General features: G+C 67.2%; 1 non-coding gene across 1 annotated transcript; it reads left to right on the forward strand.

Annotated features, from left to right (window-relative positions):
- Positions 1 to 1,702: 1,702 nt before the first annotated feature.
- On the forward strand, positions 1,703 to 1,821 carry LOC141979398 (5S ribosomal RNA). Its single transcript, XR_012636813.1, has one exon. It is a non-coding gene; the product is annotated as a 5S ribosomal RNA (ribosomal RNA).
- Positions 1,822 to 5,000: the final 3,179 nt, after the last annotated feature.

Raw genomic sequence — 5,000 nt, forward strand, 5'->3', positions numbered from 1 at the left:
ATCCGACCTCCTGGTTCTCTCGGTCGGCCGAGGGCACTTTTGGCGACCCCATCCGGACTTCCGTGAGACTGCCGGCCATCAGGTCAACCCGTCACTTTGAATGGGGTTGACCTGATGGCCGAGCAGGGACTTAGACATTTTTTCAGCCTTTTCCTCGGGGTTGACCTGGTGTCCCGGGGGGACTTAGACATTTTTTTCAGCCTTTTCCTCCGGGTTGACCTGGTGTCCCGGGGGGACTTAGACATTTTTTCAGCCTTTTCCTCCGGGTTGACCTGGTGTCCCGGGGGGACTTAGACTTTTTTTCAGCCTTTTCCTCCGGGTTGACCTGGTGTCCCGGGGGGACTTAGACTTTTTTTCAGCCTTTTCCTCCGGGTTGACCTGGTGTCCCGGGGGGACTTAGACATTTTTTTCAGCCTTTTCCTCCGGGTTGACCTGGTGTCCCGGGGGGACTTAGACTTTTTTTCAGCCTTTTCCTCCGGGTTGACCTGGTGTCCCGGGGGGACTTAGACTTTTTTTCAGCCTTTTCCTCCGGGTTGACCTGGTGTCCCGGGGGGACTTAGACTTTTTTTCAGCCTTTTCCTCCGGGTTGACCTGGTGTCCCGGGGGGACTTAGACTTTTTTTCAGCCTTTTCCTCCGGGTTGACCTGGTGTCCCGGGGGGACTTAGACATTTTTTTCAGCCTTTTCCTCCGGGTTGACCTGGTGTCCCGGGGGGACTTAGACTTTTTTTCAGCCTTTTCCTCCGGGTTGACCTGGTGTCCCGGGGGGACTTAGACATTTTTTTCAGCCTTTTCCTCCGGGTTGACCTGGTGTCCCGGGGGGACTTAGACATTTTTTTCAGCCTTTTCCTCCGGGCTGACCTGGTGGCCGAGCGTCTCGCCGTCCGCGGCCGGAGCTAGAGATGCCCCCCCCCCCAGGCCAGCCTGCGAAGCCGCGGCCAGGATCGGGCCCCTGGAAGTCTGACTAAAAATTTTCACCGACCCCAAAAACGGTTAGGGGGGGCCTCATAAAGCCTCCGGAGCGAAAAAAAAAAAAACGGAAAAAAGGATCGGGCCCACCCGAGGCAGGGGAGTCAGTAAGGGAAAGGGGACGAGGCGGCCCGGAGCCGGGTGCCCGGAGCCGGGTGCCGGCGGCCAGGATCGGGCCCCTGGAAGTCTGAAAAATTTTTTTCACCGACCCCCAAAGTGGTATTGGGGGGGGCTCATAAAGCCTCCGGAGCGAAAAAAAAAAAAAACGGAAAAAAGGATCGGGCCCACCCGAGGCAGGGGAGTCAGTAAGGGAAAGGGGACGAGGCGGCCCGGAGCCGGGTGCCCGGAGCCGGGTGCCCGCGGCCAGGATCGGGCCCCTGGAAGTCTGAAAAAAATTTTTTCACCGACCCCCAAAGTGGTGTTGGGGGGGGCTCACGAAGCCTCCGGAGCGGAAAAAAAAAAACGGAAAAAAGGATCGGGCCCACCCGAGGCAGCGGAGTCAGTAAGGGAAAGGGGACGAGGCGGCCCGGAGCCGGGTGCCCGGAGCCGGGTGCCCGCGGCCAGGATCGGGCCCCTGGAAGTCTGAAAAAAAAATTTTCACCGACCCCCAAAGGGGTGTTGGGGGGGGGCTCATGAAGCCTCCGGAGCGAAAAAAAAAAACGGAAAAAAGGATCGGGCCCACCCGAGGCAGGGGAGTCAGTAAGGGAAAGGGGACGAGGCGGACCGGAGCCGAGTGCCTACGGCCATACCGGACGGAAGGCCCCCGATCCCGTCCGATCTCGGAAGGTAAACCGTCCCGGGCCTGGCTAGTACTTGGATGGGTGACCGCCTGGGAATCCCAGGTGCCGTAGGCAGCTTTTCCCGCTGCGAGCCAGCTCTCTCCTTTTCTGGGGAACAAGGGCAGGGTCGCCCTGCCAGGGGCCCTGGGGCTGAAGTCCCTGCCGGCCACCAGGTCAACCCGGAGCCTGCCCCTCTGCGGCCAGCAGGTCAACCCCATACCGGCAGGGGGTTGACCTGGTGGCCGGGAAGCAGAGCGGCCAGCAGGTCAACCCCATACATTCAGCGGGTTGACCTGGTGGACGGGAAGGAAAGCGGCCAGCAGGTCAACCCCATACTTTCAGCGGGTTGACCTGGTGGCCGGGAAGGAAAGCGGCCAGCAGGTCAACCCCATACATTCAGCGGGTTGACCTGGTGGCCGGGAAGGAAAGCGGCCAGCAGGTCAACCCCATACATTCAGCGGGTTGACCTGGTGGCCGGGAAGGAAAGCGGCCAGCAGGTCAACCCCATACATTCAGCGGGTTGACCTGGTGGCCGGGAAGGAAAGCGGCCAGCAGGTCAACCCCATACATTCAGCGGGTTGACCTGGTGGCCGGGAAGGAAAGCGGCCAGCAGGTCAACCCCATACATTCAGCGGGTTGACCTGGTGGCCCGAAAGCAAACCGGCCACCAGGTCAACCCGGAGCCTGCCCCCGCGGGCAGGGGCCAAGCGGACCCCCCTCCGCCCGGGCTTGCCCTGCTCCGAGCCGGGGCTTAATCCCCGTCCGGCCACCAGGTCAACCCGGAGCCTGCCCCTCTGCGGCCAGCAGGTCAACCCCATGCCGGCAGCGGGTTGACCTGGTGGCCGGGAAGGAAAGCGGCCACCAGGTCAACCCCATACTTTCAGCGGGTTGACCTGGTGGCCGGGAAGGAAAGCGGCCACCAGGTCAACCCCATACTTTCAGCGGGTTGACCTGGTGGCCGGGAAGGAAAGCGGCCAGCAGGTCAACCCCATACATTCAGCGGGTTGACCTGGTGGCCGGGAAGGAAAGCGGCCAGCAGGTCAACCCCATACATTCAGCGGGTTGACCTGGTGGCCGGGAAGGAAAGCGGCCAGCAGGTCAACCCCATACATTCAGCGGGTTGACCTGGTGGCCGGGAAGGAAAGCGGCCAGCAGGTCAACCCCATACATTCAGCGGGTTGACCTGGTGGCCGGGAAGGAAAGCGGCCAGCAGGTCAACCCCATACATTCAGCGGGTTGACCTGGTGGCCGGGAAGGAAAGCGGCCAGCAGGTCAACCCCATACATTCAGCGGGTTGACCTGGTGGCCGGGAAGGAAAGCGGCCAGCAGGTCAACCCCATACATTCAGCGGGTTGACCTGGTGGCCGGGAAGAAAAGCGGCCAGCAGGTCAACCCCATACATTCAGCGGGTTGACCTGGTGGCCGGGAAGGAAAGCGGCCAGCAGGTCAACCCCATACATTCAGCGGGTTGACCTGGTGGCCGGGAAGGAAAGCGGCCACCAGGTCAACCCCATACAGGCAGCGGGTTGACCTGGTGGCCCGAAAGCAAACCGGCCACCAGGTCAACCCGGAGCCTGCCCCCGCGGGCAGGGGCCGGCATACCCCCGTCCGTCCGGGGTCGCCCTGCCCCGGGCTCCGGGCTTAAGTCCCGAGCGGCCACCAGGTCAACCCGGAGCCTGCCCCCGCGGGCAGGGGCCGGCGGACCCCCGTCCGTCCGGGGTCGCCCTGCCCCGGGCTCCGGGCTTATTCCCCGTCCGGCCACCAGGTCAACCCGGAGCCTGCCCCCGCGGGCAGGGGCCAGGCGGAGCCCCGTCCGTCCGGGGTCGCCCTGCCCCGGGCTCCGGGCTTAAGTCCCGAGCGGCCACCAGGTCAACCCGGAGCCAGCCCCCGCGGGCAGGGGCCGGCGGAGCCCCGTCCGTCCGGGGTCGCCCTGCCCCGGGCTCCGGGCTTAATTCCCGTCCGGCCACCAGGTCAACCCGGAGCCTGCCCCCGCGGGCAGGGGCCAGGCGGACCCCCGTCTGTCCGGGGTCGCCCTGCCCCGGGCTCCGGGCTTAATTCTCCTCCGGCCACCAGGTCAACCCGGAGCCTGCCCCCGCGGGCAGGGGCCAGGCGGACCCCCGTCCGTCCGGGGTCGCCCTGCCCCGGGCTCCGGGCTTAATTCTCCTCCGGCCACCAGGTCAACCCGGAGCCTGCCCCCGCGGGCAGGGGCCGGCGGAGCCCCGTCCGTCCGGGGTCGCCCTGCCCCGGGCTCCGGGCTTAATTCCCGTCCGGCCACCAGGTCAACCCGGAGCCTGCCCCCGCGGGCAGGGGCCAGGCGGACCCCCGTCTGTCCGGGGTCGCCCTGCCCCGGGCTCCGGGCTTAATTCTCCTCCGGCCACCAGGTCAACCCGGAGCCTGCCCCCGCGGGCAGGGGCCAGGCGGACCCCCGTCCGTCCGGGGTCGCCCTGCCCCGGGCTCCGGGCTTAATTCTCCTCCGGCCACCAGGTCAACCCGGAGCCTGCCCCCGCGGGCAGGGGCCGGCATACCCCCGTCCGTCCGGGGTCGCCCTGCCCCGGGCTCCGGGCTTAATTCCCGTCCGGCCACCAGGTCAACCCGGAGCCTGCCCCCGCGGGCAGGGGCCAGGCGGACCCCCGTCCGTCCGGGGTCGCCCTGCCCCGGGCTCCGGGCTTAATTCTCCTCCGGCCACCAGGTCAACCCGGAGCCTGCCCCCGCGGGCAGGGGCCGGCATACCCCCGTCCGTCCGGGGTCGCCCTGCCCCGGGCTCCGGGCTTAATTCCCGTCCGGCCACCAGGTCAACCCGGAGCCTGCCCCCGCGGGCAGGGGCCAGGCGGACCCCCGTCCGTCCGGGGTCGCCCTGCCCCGGGCTCCGGGCTTAATTCTCCTCCGGCCACCAGGTCAACCCGGAGCCTGCCCCCGCGGGCAGGGGCCGGCATACCCCCGTCCGTCCGGGGTCGCCCTGCCCCGGGCTCCGGGCTTAATTCCCGTCCGGCCACCAGGTCAACCCGGAGCCTGCCCCCGCGGGCAGGGGCCAGGCGGACCCCCGTCCGTCCGGGGTCGCCCTGCCCCGGGCTCCGGGCTTAATTCTCCTCCGGCCACCAGGTCAACCCGGAGCCTGCCCCCGCGGGCAGGGGCCGGCGGAGCCCCGTCCGTCCGGGGTCGCCCTGCCCCGGGCTCCGGGCTTAATTCCCGTCCGGCCACCAGGTCAACCCGGAGCCTGCCCCCGCGGGCAGGGGCCGGCGGAGCCCCGTCCGTCC

Source organism: Natator depressus, chromosome 28 (genome assembly GCF_965152275.1).
Source record: "Natator depressus isolate rNatDep1 chromosome 28, rNatDep2.hap1, whole genome shotgun sequence".
Classification (NCBI taxonomy): Eukaryota; Metazoa; Chordata; order Testudines; family Cheloniidae; genus Natator; species Natator depressus.